The sequence below is a fragment of the Ambystoma mexicanum genome, chromosome 2q (genome assembly GCF_040938575.1).
Source record: "Ambystoma mexicanum isolate Mex_15411 chromosome 2q, UKY_AmexF1_1, whole genome shotgun sequence".
Classification (NCBI taxonomy): Eukaryota; Metazoa; Chordata; class Amphibia; order Caudata; family Ambystomatidae; genus Ambystoma; species Ambystoma mexicanum.
Genome location: NC_090924.1, coordinates 58007925 through 58025484, shown reverse-complemented (window position 1 = coordinate 58025484; position 17560 = coordinate 58007925). Strand labels below are relative to the sequence as shown.

The 17560-nt window shown below is 44.8% G+C and overlaps 1 long non-coding RNA gene across 1 annotated transcript in view; it reads right to left on the bottom strand.

The window, feature by feature from the left end:
• The window catches only part of LOC138569134 (uncharacterized), a 106338-nt gene extending 90129 nt beyond the window's left edge, over positions 1-16209 (bottom strand). The window contains exon 1 of the long non-coding RNA XR_011303141.1: positions 15664-16209. This is a non-coding gene — a long non-coding RNA (uncharacterized lncRNA). The remainder of the gene's footprint in view (positions 1-15663) is intronic.
• Positions 16210-17560: the final 1351 nt, after the last annotated feature.

Here is a 17560-nt window from a genome sequence, read left to right as displayed (position 1 = left end):
CAGGGGCAGCAGCCGGTGAGTACAGCATGTCGGTGTGTAGGAGGAAAAACCCTCCACTACATGCGCAAATGGCAAGCATTATCAAGCGATGCATGGGTGGTACAGGCAGTAACAGGCCTACAGATAGAGTTTATAGGTACGCCAGTGCAGAGAACAGAACCCCGCCCCATAGTTATGGCGCAAGAGGAAGCAGCGCTCCTGCACAGCGAGCTTAGAAAACTAGAAAGCAAAAATGCGATAGAGCGCGAACTCCAGAGAGATCCCGGTTTCCTCAGCAACATGTTCCTAGTTCATAGAGGGGACAAAATAAAACCAGTAATCAATCTGAAAGATTTAAACGAATGGGTGTTATACACCCATTTCAAGATGGAGGGGATTCATCTTCTCCGAGACCTTCTGCGCTCCGGAGACTGGCTAGCTCGTCTAGATCTCAAAGACGCATACCTAACGATTCCTTATCAGAAATATTTGCGCTTCCGATGGAAGGGTGAAGTATGGCGATTCACGTGTCTCCCGTTCGGTCTGTCCTCTGCTCCTTGGGCCTTCACCAAGCTCATGAAACCGGTAGCAGCAGCCATCAGAGAGAGAGGCATACGTATCATCATCTATCTAGACGACATTCTCGTCTGTGGATCAGAAAAAGCTACTCTGGCAAAGAATGTTCAATGGGTATTCTCTCTCCTCGCTAGGATTCCTAGTGAACCTAGACAAATCCCAACTACGTCCTGTCCAGAGGATAAACTTTCTAGGCTTCACAATAGACTCAGTGAAAGCCTCCCTCAAGCTCCCGGGTCACAAAGTGAGAGCGATCAAGAAAGAACTCAGGGCAGTTCTAGCGAAAGGGACCATTTCCCTCCGCAAACTAGCCAGAGTAGTAGGTCTTCTAGCAGCCTCCATTCAGGTGATATTTCCGGGTCCTCTTCATTATCGAGCACTGCAAAGGCTCAAGATAAAACATCTCCAAGGAGGTCTGCGATACCATTAATTAGTGACTTTGGACCGCGAAGCCCTCACAGAGCTCAACTGGTGGCTAGAGAATATGGAGGCCTGGAACGGCCGCGCCACTTTTGGCGACGCCCCAGAACTAGTAATAGAATCAGATGCAAGCAGGTCAGGCTGGGGAGCCTGATGCGAACATGTGCAGACAGGAGGGAAGTGGTCTGAGGAAGAGTTACAACTCCATATAAATTGTCTCGAGTTGCTAGCAGGCTCTTTCGAAGTGCGCGCTTTTACGAAAGACAAGGTGAAATGTTGCGTACTGCTCAAGATGGACAACATCTCCGCAGTGCGATACATAAACAAATTGGGAGGCACAAAATCCAAAATGCTAGCCGAGTTGGCTTAGAATTTCTGGCATTACTGTCTTCAAAACAGAATCTCCGTATCAGCGGAATACTTATTAGGCAAGCAGAACGAAGTAGCAGACTGGAATTCACGTTATCTTGTGGACTCCAGTGATTGGAAACTACACCCCCAAGTCTTCCAGCGATTGCAGAATCTATGGGGGCCCCTACACATAGATCTGTTCGCATCCAGACTGAACGCCCAGACATCAAGGTACTTCAGCTGGAGGATAGACCCGGATGCAGCGGGCACAGATTCCTTCCTGCAACCCTGGACAGGGGCAGTACATTATGCCTTCCCGCCGTTCATTATGATCACGAGAGCTCTAGCGAAAGTTCGCAGAGACCAAGCAGAGATTGTGATGGTGCTCCCCCTATGGAAGGCACAACCTTGGTTTCCAGTAGCGATGGAAATTTCTACTGATTTTCCGAGGATAGTGCCTCAGCTGCCGGACCTTCTTCTCGACTCATCCGGCCATCCTCACCCGCTAGTGACCGGGGGCTCACTACATTTGATAGCATGCAGGGTTTCAAGAAAAGATGGGACTTGCCAGGAGTTTCACAACTCGCTGCAGATTGTATCAGAGACTCCTGGGCGCCTTGCACCCTTCGGAGCTATAGTGCGGCATGGAATGGGTGGTCCAGGTGGTGTTCGGAGTACAAGTTGGATCCCATTTCAGCCCCTTTAGTAGAAGTCCTCAACTTCCTAGCTTTCAAATTTCAAGAAGGCGGCGCCTTCAGAATGGTGGGAGTGTATAGGTCAGCCATTTAAGCAGGCCACGATGAGATTGACAGTACCGCGGTAGGTGAGCACCCAGCAGTTGTACGTCTACTCAGGGGGATGAAGTTCAAAAGACCACCTATGCCCAAGTACAAAGTGTTGTGGGATGTTAGAGACGTTTTTCGCCTCTTTCTTACATGGCCCGATAACGAGAGCTTGTCCCGATCTCAGTTATCGGGAAAGCTAGCCATGCTGCTTTGCCTTACAGCCTGTAGGAGAGTTTCTGATGTCAAAGCTCTGGAAATCGGTAGGAAAATATTCTATCCGGACGGAATATCTTTTACCATTACTAAAAGGACAAGACAGATTCGAGAGTGATTGACTACCCGTACTTCACTAGTAATAGAAAGCTTTGCGTAGCGCAATGTATCAAAGATTATGAGAAAGCAACAGCGCATATTAGGCCACAGGGAGTGACCCAGCTACTCATTGCGCGCAGGAAGCCCTATCATGCAGTAGCATCAGCGACCATTGCTAGATGGGTGAGAGAAATAATGCATTGGGCAGGGATTGACTTGTCTCTTTTTGGCGCGCATTCAGCCAGGGGGGCGATGGCTTCAAAAGCTTTTACTACAGGGGTGTCGCTACAAGACATTATGAAATCAGCAGATTAGTCCTCTGAGTCGACCTTCAAGACATTCTATTTTAAGCCTGTATCGGAAATACCTAATAGGGTGGTGAACAGCGTTGAACAAGCATAATGCGAGCCTCCTGTCTTGTCATAGAATAAAGATTGCCCACACTATCAGCTCAGGAAGTCTTCATTCTATTAAAGACAAGGAGGCGAGCATTATATCCCACCCAGAATAGTAACATATCAGTTGCATTGGCATGTGGTTAACTTTGTATCACCATTGCTCATTCCCACCCTCATAATGACTCCATTCCTTTTATGAGATGACCATAAAACTACAGGATGAAGAAACTCGCAAAATTGAGTAAAGTTTCTTTCAAGTTGGTCGCGTTTGACCTTAAAGCCTTCAGTTCCGAGGATTTTTAACAGTTCATCCCGAGAGGATCGCTCCGTTGGCGAAGAGACTACTGAGTTTAAGGGCCAGACACAAAGAAAGAGGAAAGGACCTGGGCACAAGGGTTCTTATACAGGAGGCTGCCCTCTGATAGATGCAGAGCTGGGAGGATTGGACAACCAGAGACTATGAGTATCATGGGACTAGTAGTTCCCGGGTGATTACAGTGATCACGTGCAGATGTGAAACAAACGTTTAAACTGATCCATTTTCGTTTTCCATAACTGTGGTTTTGTAAGAACATAAATGTACAGTATTAAAGTTAAGTTTTAAAGTGCTGGTGTGGCAGCAAATAAAGAAAGTAAAGCATAATGCTTGCCTCCTTGTCTTTAATAGAATGAAGACTTCCTGAGCTGATAGCGTGGGCAATCTTTATTCCGAACCCTGATATTGTGCCACCACACCCAGTCTGGATCTGACAGGATGAGAGGGAACATGGCAATAGGTTAAAGAACTTATGTGGATATCTCCAGTAGAGCTGAATACCAAACCTGAGATGGCAACAGAGGAGTTCCCAAAACCACGTAAGACCTCTGCATTCACCCTTGCCAAATGTCTTGGAATTCTCACTAAGGAGAGAAAATCAGAATCTCTGATCTCTGCCCAATTCTGTTGGAAAGCATGCAGAGCAGCTGGCTCTGGATGTAGCCTCAAACTAACTGAAAAACTGTGATAGCTAGGCATTGAGCTGGAATGCAAAAAAAGATTCACCTCCAGGGGACCCCAAAGCCAACAACGTATTAAAAGTACTGATGGATGTGTTGTGTAGCTCAGAGATATTCCGTATGGATTACAATGTGTCATGTCCAGACAAAAGTGCCAGAAATCCTTTGCTACTTTGCTAGCACCAGGTATATCTTATTGACAGACTGAACTGCTGGAATGGCCCTTTCCAAGAGAATACAACAGTTAACTCTAGCCTTGGCTGGACTCCTTAAAGCAAACAAACCCACTTCAATTCTAAACAATTCAAGTAAAATTCTCCCTCCCATGGAAAGGGACTCCAAGAAAGCTCCTCAACCCAAAAGATTGGTAACCAAGTCTATACATAGCTCCATGGACATTGCAAAAACACCTTTGCCATCCCAGACTTCACACGCACTCCTTACCATAATCAAATCTAGGTATATATTGATGCTTTAAACAATACTAGGTTTTCTAATTACACTTCTATTTCTTGTCAATAAATGTCCCTCAAAATGCTTAATCTCACCAAAACATACAACATGAGGCATTACTTTTGAATGCATCAAAATATAGTCTTCATTTTCCCCAACACCCCCCCATCGTTCATAGAAAGAGTAATTTCTCTACATTAAATGTGGTGCCGGGAATTCTTACATGTGTATGCAATCATCTGTGAATATTTGTGTGCAGCTTTCAATGCATCTAATTTATGACTAGGCTCCCACTGGCAACAGTTTTGCATGATACCTTGCCAAACAAAAGTGTTTCATGACGAAACTATGGCCTTAATATATAAATTAGTTCATTCATCTTTTATCATGCGCTTAATACCAGAGACCCGTCCAAGTGCGGGACCGGGATTCAAACCCGTGTTGTTCTGCATTGTCTTGCTTCTAAGACAAATGTTTTGCCCCTGATCTATCCTCCCGGTCTGTGTGATTCTATGCTGGCAGGAGCCATGGATTCTATTGTAATTTGATTTGATTCTACAAAAGAATAAATTACTGAACTCTTGGTAAATATCCTTCTGATACACATTCCTCCCAGTAATTCCGCTTCTATGATATCCATCTACTTGTGCAGCTGCACATCGGAAAACTTTTCTGCTGCAATGGGGAAAGTGCTGCTCCACCTGACACCTCTACGCACCCTGTGCCATACATGATTTCTGGGCCAGCATGTGTATTACAGGGCCTGCGGTAGCGGACCTGTATTTATGGTTAAGTTGCTCAACCCATAGGAAGAGCATTTTTTGGGAGACTTATAACTTTGCTCCCCCTGGACGAAACCTCACCAAACTCGCAAAAAAAATATGGTCCTCTCAGATGGATTCTGGAAAGTTTGGTGAGGTTTTGTCCAGGCTGAGCAAAGTTATAGGGGGTCCCAAAATGTGTGGTTTTCTTCATAGACGCAATGGATTTTTTTTTAGCTCCCGTCTATAGCCCAAACCGCTGGATGGATTTTCACCAAATTTGCACCAGGAGCGGTGGCTGGGTCCCGAAAACGTGCTCTTGTGAATTTAGTGTAAATCCAGCCAGTAGTATTAAAAAAACAGCCAAAAAGTAGGTCCCAAAAGATGTGTGCTATCTGTGTCTGGTTCGCGGACTCGCTTCCGTATTCGGTTCACGGGCACCCTCCTGGGCCAATCAGAAAGGAGCGTGATGTTCGCAGACATACGTGCTTGCTGATTGATCAATTAAAAACGTGAGGTGCATCAAAACATTTGAAACTGATGCCATGATGGATTTGCAAACAGTGCCGTAAACCACGGACATCACAGTAAAAACATGAAAAAACACAACATTGCACTTCTCAAACTAATGAAACAATCTCTGGGGAGTTGAGGGGTGATGAAGATGGGATGGGATTTTGCCATAAAAAGCCAAAAAAGGTGTTTTTTCATCTCCCAAGTCCACAAACAGTCCAGATGTTCGGGGACAGCCCTGTGATGTTCGCGAACATTTCAGATGTTCGCAGACATCCATACACACTTCTGCATTATAGGGTCAGTGAAAAACTGTTTTTGGATGGCTTATAACTTTGGTGCCACTCAATGAAAATGCACGAAAGTCTGCAATATCACGTTGGACCTGACTGAATTGTTCTGCAAAGTTTGGTGCTGTTTTGCCAAGATTTAGCAAAATTAGAGGGGGGGGTCCCAAAATATTTGAAGGGTATATACATTTGGTGACGTTTGACGAATCTGCACAAAAGTTTGCAAAACAATTTTAGACCCAGATTTGAATGTGTCTGCAAAGATTGGTGGGATTTTATCAAGAGGGGGCAAAATTAGAGGGTGGTCTCAACATTTTTAGATGGCTCATAACTTTGTTGCGGTTTGCCGAATGTGCACAAAAGATTTCAGAAAGATTATAGACCTAATCTTGAATGTATTTACAAAGTCTGAATGGATTTTGTCAAGTGGGTGCTAAGTTATATGACTATTTTCTGCTCGTACATTTTGGCACTTTTAAATAAATAAAACAAACGGATTTGCAGCAAACTCATGCAAGGAGCTGGTGTTTTATTTTTTGAAAAAGTGTCATATTGTAGGTACAACAAATAGTGATATACCTTTGGTGACTGAGGTATAGCCTGTGCCCATGGGCAGTGGCGAGATTGTCCGAGCCATGGCCAATCTGGCTGTTGGCCATGACCACGAGGGACCAGCAATGGGGTTAAAGTGGCCATGGCCAAGAGACCGGCTATGTGGTAAAGCAAAATCGGAATAGGTTTGAATGGGAAATAAAATTCTGCCCGTGGCTACAGCCTGAAGTGCTGGACAGGATTGCATCAACAGATCGCTGTGACTACCGCTGCATACACTGCAAGCTCCAACGGGCTGCGAGACAATGCTAATCAGCAGATAATTACCGAGCACATTGAACCAGGCACCCACGTGATCAACGAGCCACCCATCCATATCATCCTTGCATTTCCCCCGGTCATACCACGCACTTCGGGGCTATAACTGTAACCCTACAGTCCCTTGTTCTCCTTGCACTACTCAGAGCCACTCTGCCCTGGCTGCACTTAATCAGAGCATTGCTGCCCTGGTTTCCCCTCCCCCCTCAATTTCCCTTGCAGTTCTCATTCTAGTACGATCTGAATGACAAAAGGCCTAGTAATATAGTTTGCCTTGTCCTCCCCTCTGTCCCCCCCCTTGTCTTGTTGCGCCTATAAACACTTGTGTGCAGGCACGTTATAAACGACTTCAATCCTATCATATCAACCACCCTTATTTCCGACCACAGTGGGACAAGATATTGGGATTGCACCCCAGACTCATTTCCACAACCTCGCAGCAACGACTGGCTCACAATCCACACGCCTTGAGAAAGACCCTAGAGGGTCAAAAAACTTGTTGGCTGACTTCTATGAAGAAATATAGCACCAACAATGGTTTTCAAGACTGCTTTATCACGACAACAGTTACTTATTGAATAACCCAGCGCTCAGGTGAACAGGACTCACTCTCCTATTCGGAACCTAACACTTGAAGAAGGGAGAGTACCTTCACAAAAGAACCCCATCACCAGCAGCAGGGTAATATGATTAAAGTACTAGATCAAACGCAGTGATCTACCCATTCTCCCACCCTGCAATTAGTTCATAATTGTGTATTCTGATTTGATTATTGGGGCATGCGGCATGCCCGAAGTCCTCGGTTTAAATGGAAAAAAATATTCTGCTTGCGGCTACAGACTGGAGTGCTGGATTGGATTACAACACACCTCCTTGAGGAGCATAAGCAAGGACCTAAGAGCATGCTTTTGCAATTCTGTCTTGTGTTTTATTTTTCAAAAGTGTTGAAATTTACGTACAAAAAATAGTGATATAACTTTAGGGCATGGACAGTGGGCCTTGCCCTCGCCAAAGACGAATGCCTGCTCTGATTTACTTATTGGGGCATGCAGCATGGCCGAAGCTCTATGTTTAAACTGGAGAAAAATATTCTGCTTGCAGCGGCAGCCCGAAGTGGTGGACGGATTTGCAGCAAACTCATGCAAGGAGCATTGGCAAGGACCTGAAAGCATGGTTTTGCAAATGTGTCAGTGTTTTTTTTTTTTAAGTGTCATAATGTATGTACAAAAAATAGTAATATATGTTTGGTGACCGAGGTATAGCCTGTGACCATGGGCAGTGGCCAGATTGTCTGAGCCATGGCCAAAGTGAAGAGAAATCCATTGGACAGGACCCACCCTCTGGAACAAGGAACTTTGGGTCCTTTTGGAATTTTTGTGTTGGAGTTACACATTTTCCTTTTTGAACATTTATAAACCACTCAATGCCAAATACATTACCCTTTTCACTTTAGAGTTGATTTTGTTACAATGTGAGGGCCAGAATAGTACTTTTGACACAGGACGGTTTTGCTTTGGACATTCTGACAATGACAGACCATTTGTTTTGGTTTTAGATAAGGAAATACATCTAAGAGCAGTGACAGAGAGGCATTTCCCCAGCCCCTTTTATTTTAATAAACGTCTTTGACCAAAACCATGACTCCCTTGGCTCAGCGTCTGATTCCTGGCTCCTCATATATGGTGTTAGTAGTGGGATCGGGCTCCGGCTCAGCTGACACAAACTGGAGGACCCTCAGGTTTCAGAAACCTAGCAACAGACCTTCTGATCCATCAGTAACTACAGAACATTCCACTGGATTTTATTTATGTAGTAGCAAGGGGGAGTTAATGCAACCTGGAGACTGGGTATTCTTACCAACTGATCCGGTCTTAATACACTATCAGGCACTTGTATCAGACTTGCCTCCAAGTTGTGCCTGGCTTGGCGATAGGGCCTCGACATATTAGCAGGTGCCATAGACCCCAACTACAGAGATGGCATAACAATCATGATTCAGAACAGTGGGAATTAAGCAAATCAAGTAAAGGCAGGGGGTCCTGGAGAGGGCTGTGTTTCCTGAAGCAGAGGAATTTAATACCACTGATGAAACTAAGAGGGGAAGCAAAGACTTTGGAGAGGCAGATGTAGATTCTCCAACTGGACCCCAGGCAGTACGACCTAAAGCCCTTGGGGAGGAAGCCGAGATTATTCTGGACTTTCTGTTCACCAAAACAAATGATCCCTTGCTTACAGAAGATGTCCTTCATGTGTTACCTGAAGAGGAGGACAGAGAGAAAGGGGGACATTTTTTTCTAAAAACCAGACTACTCTATAGAATGATCTTAGTTCCGATGGCGATCCCAGATAATGGTTCCGACAAGCCACAAAAGAATGGTATTGGAAATTGCTCATTCCCATTTAACAGGTAGTCAATTAGGAACAGCCAAGACACAGGCATGAGTATTAGACATTTCCATTGGCCGGGAATGTGCCACTTATGGGGTGAAAAGGCAGCCCCACAGTGACAGAAATGGAGAGGCCATGCTAGGTCCTGTTGTGAGAGTGAAGCTGGCCAATGTGGAGTTCCATTGAAATATAAAAGCCAGTACACAGCAGTGATTTTTGACATAAGGCCCAGAGAAAGAAATGGGCATAGCCAACTCCACTAAAAAAATCTGGCGCGCAAGTGAAGGGTAATCTACCTGAGAGCATAAAACTGATGGATATGCGAAATGAATGTGACATGACATGTGGTGCTGCAGATGCTGATTTCATGTGAACTGGGAAAAGGTACCTTTTGACAGATTCAAAACTGCAGCAGTACACATGGGAAATACATGGAAAGGATATGAATGTGAAAAATACCTTACATTTAAAAAATGGAGTAAAGTGACATATTTACGAGAAAGACACTTACTTTTCACAAATAAACTGACATTCAAATGGAAAGGTCCATGTGTTGGATTTTTCTGTTTAACTGTTGCCTATGTGTGAATAATACCTAAAGTGAATTTATATCTGTCCAAACTGTCTGGAAAGATTGTATTTCAAACAACATGCCCAGATATAATGCTAAAATGTTACATGTAAGCACATCTTGTTGATTTAAAGCTGTATTTTCTGAAGTATGGGTGCAGCTGGTGTTTTTCCCACTGAACTGAAAGGTCTGTGCCTATGGAACTTTGACCTCAAGACCTGTGGGCTAGGCCCACCAGGAAAAACAGGCCTGGTTTAGTTATAAATGCAAATAATTAACAGAGAATGAGATCAAAATTGTAGGACTTGCAGATAACACAGCCAGCAGAAATGACCTTTCAGGTCAGGCCTCCCCATTAACTGTGCATTAGTGGCCAGCAGAAATGACCTTTTCAGGGCTAACTCGACCTCAAGAAATGACTTCAGAGCCACTAATGGATGATAAAACATTATGTATGAAACAGATTGCTGATAAACAGATGTTCAGGTCAGGTGACGGTGGAGAAATGCAACTAAGGAATAGGTGGGGGCTATGTGAAACTGAGGGACCCATTTGATGCATTGCTACATGATTAACATTGGGCCACCTTTTATTTAATTAAAAGAGAATTGTATGCCCCAGTGAGCTCACCCGGACACAGATTAAAGGGGATACAAATCCTGTCTGTACCATGGAGAATATGAATCCTGAGTGATGTATACAATTTACGTCATGAAGACAATTATGATTCCAGCCTTCGTGTAATTACGAGGGAATAGAAAGTTGGTGTGATGATAGGTTATGGAAGTAAAGTTTGAATCAGGAACGGGCAGATGTGCCTATTTCGGCTCAGGAGTAAATTGATAAAAACGGTAGCTCCTCCCAGGAAGAGCGTGCCGAGGTATGATTAGTATTTTCTGACTCGTCATAAAATATAGAACTTAGAAATATATATGGGCCTCCAGTTATCTGAAAAATTAGGGTAACTGCCATGTTGTTAGATTTTAAGGTCACTGAAAAAGTTAAACCCACTTGTCGAGTTGGGATGATGAATCTTTCTCCTCCGTCAGCCTCCGTCATTCACACCCCCTAACTCCTTGTCCTATTAGCAGGCAGTGGGCATATTGGGGGAGGGAGAGGGAGAGAGCTGGCCAATCCATAGTGTGGGAATTATGATAATAGTGGGGTGTCATCACCCCTATAAGAGATCAGTTTCAATCTTAGAGGGACTTGCTGATCTTTCTTTGACTTTTTGACTCTTGGGACCTTTCTTTGGACTTTTGATTTTTCCCTTGATTGCTGGAGGTAGTCTGCTTCTGGGCCCTTCCAAAGGACTCGCAGAGAGACAGGAAGAGCTAACAAGGCCTTAAACATTGCAGGGGAGACAGAGATTGAGACATCTAGCAGCTAGATGGGCCTGTCCTTTTGAAGTCTTGGTGCTGGGGACAAACGTTGATTGAAGCCTGTGACCAATTATGTGCTGTCCTCAGAGGAGCCCTGCTGTTTCCCTGGATGCCCCATAACCAAGGCTTGCCATGTAAGTAAATTTATCTGAATGCCAACAAAACTGTGGGGGTAATCTACCAGCCTTAATCTCCATCTCACATAGCTGCTACGGGGGTGGAACCGGGGAGACCCATGGCACATTGTATTCAATCCGACCCAAGTTAATTTGGGTTGTTTGTCCGCAACGAAAAAGTTTGTGGTGGAAAAGACTGTAGCTAACTTGATCGTCATGGTCGAACAACCCAAAGTGAATTCCTCCCCAAACATTGCCCACAAACCCCCCCTTACTTACCTTTTGATTTTTGTGGCACACCTCGTTGTGTGCCGCCAACTCCCTGTGACACCGGTTTCCTTCAATTACGTGCCCCAATCCAAAATTGCCAAACATGGGGAGGGAAGGGACAGCGCGGCTCCTCATGTTCAGTATTTTTAGATTTTCAATGGAAATGCCAAAGAAGACTGTATCCACTCGTACCGATGGTACAGGCCTTTTTCAGTCTTTTGTACCATTCTTACAAATGGATACAGTCTTTTTCGACGTTTCCATTAATACTACTATAGAAAATCACCCTATCCATTTTAATTGAATTGTGTTGGGAACTGCCTGCTTTAATCCTTTCCATTAAATTGTGGGGAGGGGAAGCCGTGTAGATCCTTAGCGCATTGAATTGAAGTTAAATCAATTAATTCCCATATAGAAAATCAGGGGATGAGTGTTGTTGGAGTTCGAAACTAACAAAGTTCATGCCCAGTGTTTTAGAGCCGGTGCAGACAAAGTACTTGGGTGATTCTACCTTTCTGAAACCCCAGTCTTCTGTACAGAATCCCAAAATAAGGAACCCTAAAACGCTGCATTCAGGTGAATGTAGTGTGTGCAAAATGAAATTTCCCATTCATTTACTTGCAACCCAAAATGATTTTCCCAATGCCCTGCATTTCATGCCAATAAAAAGCCCAAAACGATTTTCCCATTGAACTCCTTTCTTGACTTTACCTTTAAAATTAAAACCCCCAAACGATTTTCTTTCCTTCTGTCTATTTGTCAGACCCTGCCTTTTTAATAAAAAGCCAAAACGATGTTTCAACTGTATTCCCCCACCCTGTACCTTGCCTTCAAATTAAGGGGTCATATATAACTGATGCCTGGGGGTGCGGGTTGCTGGGAGAGAGGAGCATTGTGATAACCCAAGCAATCACTGGCAGTTGTTAACATTTCATAATTGTTAATGTGCAAGAAATCCTCTGTGTGTGTTTGGTGTACAGTCTCTAAATTTTACCTGTGTATTGTATCTGTAAGTGCATTAGAAATACAAGTCAGTCAATTGGTGCAAGTAATTTGAAATTGTGACATTGTGTTGTGCTATGGCGTTGGGGGCTGATGTTTGGTTGCTATTATTCTTTGTCAAACCTTAAATAAATATATATTCTTAATATACACCGGCCTGGTGCCTAGCTCATTGGTGGTAGAGAGGGTATTGGCTTGGGTGGTGCAAGATAGGTTGGAGGCCTCACTAAAGTTAAATCTGTATAAGTGCTTTGGGTGCCTGCCGCCTTGCTTGGGGGGTGGGGGGATGGAAGGAACTCCCTGAGTTGAGAGGGACCACCTAATTAATCGTAACACCTGTGCCAAAAGACCAGTTTTCAGATGCCCCCTCCAGCTCCATTACAACCTTTACCAATCATTGATGTGAACAATTAAAAATGGGGAATCGATACATATTGTTAATTATGCAACTCAATATCCTTAAGCATTGCCATTACCCAATAAAATGACCCAGCAAATACTCAAACACGTTATCCCATTTTTTTGGCAAGATGGGTTCCCAAAGGAAATCCTAATGGAGCAGGGGACTGCCTTCATGACTCAGCTAATGGCAGAGGTGAAGGAAATCCTACAAATAAAAACAGTCAGGACTTCCATTTATCACCCACACACTGACTGGTTAGTGGAACAATTCAATAAAACCCTGAAGCATGTCCTAAAGAAGTTAGTTAACTGGGATATCATGATACCATGGGCCTTTTTTTTGCCATCTGAAAAACACCACAATCCTCAACATGATTTTCTACATTCAAATTATTATATGGCAGAGATTTGGGGAGGGGTATGTTCGGGCTGTTTTTGTTTGTGGAAACCTGTATTGTTGCTATTGAAGACATTTAACAATTCTACTGCATTCCTTATTTGGAACACGTGAATGGGTTTTTCAGTGACATCAATATCTTAAATACATTTTTCACCAAATAGAAGATAACCTACTTCAGTACTGGGCTGTGTAGTTGCCAAATCTACCAATTTTGAGACATGGGATAAGAAGACTATCTTTCTGGGCTAAGCTCAGCTGCAATGGATTTGTTGACATTTCCTAAGAAACAAATCCCTCGTTGGACCCTTTCTCTAAGCGGAACTGGACCCACAGCGTCACCTTTCACCATGGCCTCTTCTGACAAATCAAAATGTTTTGTTAACAGCACTGGAATATCTACAACCTTATTTTTACGTAACATGAAGGCTCTATTCAGGCCTTTTTTGGAGTCTTCACCAGATTTGGACATACAGTAAAGCAGTTGGGGATCCCATCCCGGGGATAATGGTGGACTTGTCAAACATAGAAGATCTGGGGCACTCTGCCTGCTTTTTTACTCCCTTTGCATGGGCTCTCTCACCCTCACATTCAAGTACCATGCCACATGCAGGAAAGGGGTCCACTCCTTGGACCTGGTGTGTGCCATTTATGCTGAATCAGACACTGGGTTATCCTTGGGTGTCTAAAACTCCTTTTAAGGTGTCAGATGGGTCTTGCATTGGGGAAGCATCTTTGTCATCCTAAAGTTATGCATAGTCCGAATCGCGCCAGACTTTGCCCTCTGAAACCAAGACCAGGTCGCAGGAATTTGATACACCACCAGCAGCACTCCCGAACCAGGGGATTAAGGCCACGTATCACTTTCTCTTCTGGATCCTACTTCCCTGCTTTGCTGGTAAAGTGGAAGACCCTTTTGCGACACAAACTTTTTTCTCCTTTAGCACGCAAACCACTTTGTTTGCATCTTGCAAAGACTTGGGTCAAAGAACTGTCCTGTTTTTTGGGTTTTTTCAGGTGCTTTCACATGGGATTTCTCAGACCCAGATACATTGCTCCTCAGCCCAGAAGGCACTGCAAACACTTCACCTGTTTTTCTTTTTTTAAAGCTTTTGTAGCATTGTCTGAAATATCAGGTAGGGTGGGCGCAATGAGGAGACGAAGGGGATTGAACAGTACCCTATTAAGAAGAATGTAATTTAGCCAAATCCAGATATTGCTCCCTAGTCTCCACTGTGAAGCTCTCCCCTGGGCCCAAAGTAAGGAGAGTCTTCATAATGTATGAATGCTATGTTGCTTACTCCACCACAGACTGCTGCACTAGCTGTGGAATGAAGGAACAGGAGAGAGAAATACACTGCCCCAAAGCATCTGGAGAGTATCGTGTGGCGAGGGAAAGAGGGGGGAAGGACGAAGAGGGGGAGAAAGTAGGAGGGAGTGAGAGAGTGGGGTAGAGAGACCCACACATACATGCCAGAGCGCCAATAAACATGAAAATGAGACTTAAACGTGGGCCACTCGGAGCGCATATGATGCAGAGGGATAACGGCTATGGTGCCAGCAATGGGTATGTTCGGGGGCGGGTGTTGGGGGAGGGGTAGAGCGTTTTGGAATGGAGTGAACACCGCACGCTAAACAAAATAAGCGCTGGTGCAACTGACAAATTCCCCACAACCAATATCGACCAACGGCACAAGCCGAGTCTAATGGTCTGCAAAATTTCCCGAGGAAGCATGTGCCATCACAAACTAAGGGCTGTGTCTCTTTAGTTTTTTATTTGTTGGCCGAAGGTAGTCCTCTCGAAACGTTTTTCAATAATTGACTGCGTTTTAAACTGCTTTCAGCTCTTTCGTAGCTTGGAGACTAATGAGAAAGGTGCGTCACATGTCATACAACCTCCATGATAAAACCAGCTAAATTATCCATGGCAATTTGCATTAGGAACCATATTGCAGCGGCCACACCCAACGAAAGGGGTTTACTTATGGTGCCCTAAATTCATTCTTCCTGTTTATTAAAATATTTTCTTTGTGTTATCACATGGTCTTGGAGCAGCAAACCTAAAATGTCTTTCTCAAACCTTGCCCAACATACTTTGGATTCCCCCTGACCATCTCGCGCCCCTCACGCACCCATACTTTCCATACATACGCACGCAACACCTGAACTCTATATTCTGAGCTCACAGACATATTTTCCCCGATTTAAATAACACCATTCCAGCCACAGCACACTCTACGGTCTCTCTTAGATCACACTATTCTCTGGGCAATGCCTCCAGCAGAGCAGGCGTTCCCCGGAAGAAGCAGAATGCTCCGAACTCGGACAAGCAAGATTTGTTGTGGCGCAGTATACAAAAATCTACGCGTTCTGGAGCGGGCCAATTGCAAGTGAAACTGCCTGTGCCCCAAAAAACGTATTTACCAATTACCTTTTTGTTAACCTGTTGTAAGTGCATTTTCTTAGCTGTATGCAGCGGTAAGGTGTGGGGGAGGGCAAACAGTATTGAACTGTGCCCCCACGCATCTTTAGCCGGTGAGAGCTGGTAACCTGGAAAGCCGCAGGACGGGAAAGGCGTGTCAGAGGGAAGAGAAGTGATGGATTTATTACAGCAAATCAGACCTCAGAGGATTACCAGAGGGCGGAGAAAGATAAGCACTTGATGTGAGGGGCAAATCTCTCTCTTCAGCTAACTCGCCCAATCTGCATCTGATACTGCCTCTTATCAGTGACCACAGCCCCCATCTTGTCTGCAGCCGCCGCCTCGCCCCTAAAGAAGCACCCGGCCTTATCGGAAGACCCGCCCGCTCGGGGTTTGAGTGACAAGGTAAACGGGCCGTTCTTTACAGCGGGGTCCCTGATAAGTCGTGTGCCCGGTCAGCACACGGTGGGCCCTGCGACGCCACACACGCGAACCTGATCTCTTCACCCCGAGGACTTTGGATTCAAACAAGCGGCCTGTATAGGAATGTGTGTGCGTGTAGGGGGGCTGAGGCGAGGCGAGGCGTGGCCGTGCCGAGTGCTGACCCGCCACATCCCAGAGGTCTGTGCGACGAAGTGGACAACTGAGGGGTAGCTCTGCTGTAAACGGCAAGATCCGACTGCTCACTTTTTCAGAAATGAGACGAACATCTCTAACTTGAAGAGAACTCTGGTTAAGTGACTGTACGCCCTCTGAATTCCGAAAGGCGGCGTCGCTATGCTCTTTAATACTAATAATTTGTATTTTGTATAGCGCTTTTACTAAAGCGCTGAACAGACCACATTTTTATATAAAGCTAATAGTACCCAACCTAAATTGGTACCCATTTAGCAACCTTGCATGGGGGGGGCGTCTAGGGGGAGGCTGAGTTTGCCTTGCCGGAACCTGCGACCAGCAGATCAGACACAGATTTCAGCAATGAGCGCTTAACTCGCTGAGCTATCTACCCCACATGGCATAGGGACTGCAAGGCATCTATAGCTGTGATGTCTAAAATATGAGGGTAAAGTAGCTTTGTAACCCCAGCGCCAACTGTCCCATGGTAATGCCGCCAGCACCTTTTGGGGGGTAATATCGCCATGCACATGGACACAGTTTTGTGGTGAAGCAGGGATTTGAGATCAGGCAAACTTAAGACACTTGACCACATAACTTATAGGTACCCGCTGGTAGAAACATGTGCTGTTTGGATTTCAAGACTACTTGATACACAAATCATAAATCATCACTCTGACAAATATATAAATCGTTTTAGAAATAAGTTAAGCAAAAGCGTATGATAGTAGCTCTCGTTTCCCCACCTTGAGCAGAAGCCTGCATGTACGAGAACGAAGAAACAATGCTATGTTACAGAAGAACTTCTGAATTGTGTAAATGTGCTTTCAAGACATGATTTGATAGGTTATTTATAACGTGCTTAATATCTAGAGGTTTCTAAGCGCGTATCTGGGGAGCGAACCTGTGTTGCTCCGTGTCAGTTTGCTTCCAAGGCGAGAATGCTGCCCCTGAGCTATCCTCCCAACACACAATGGCATATAATGAGCTGGTCATCTGGTTACAGCCCTAGTTTACCCCCAACACCTAACTGCATACTTCAACAGAGTTGGCAGCGCCTCGCTAGGGGATGGGGGAAAGGCGGCCTTAAAAGTGTAACAATAGTGCGCAAGAATATATTTTGGGTCGCTGATCTCTTAGACTCACCCCTCCCGCCTGACCCCACCTGCTGTTGGTCTTACCTTAACTTGTGGACGTGGACACAAACATGCAGCCTGGCGACACAAATGCAGACAGTGCAAAATCGGTGTTACGTTTTTTTATTAAATGTGGCTGTGGTCAGGGGCTATTT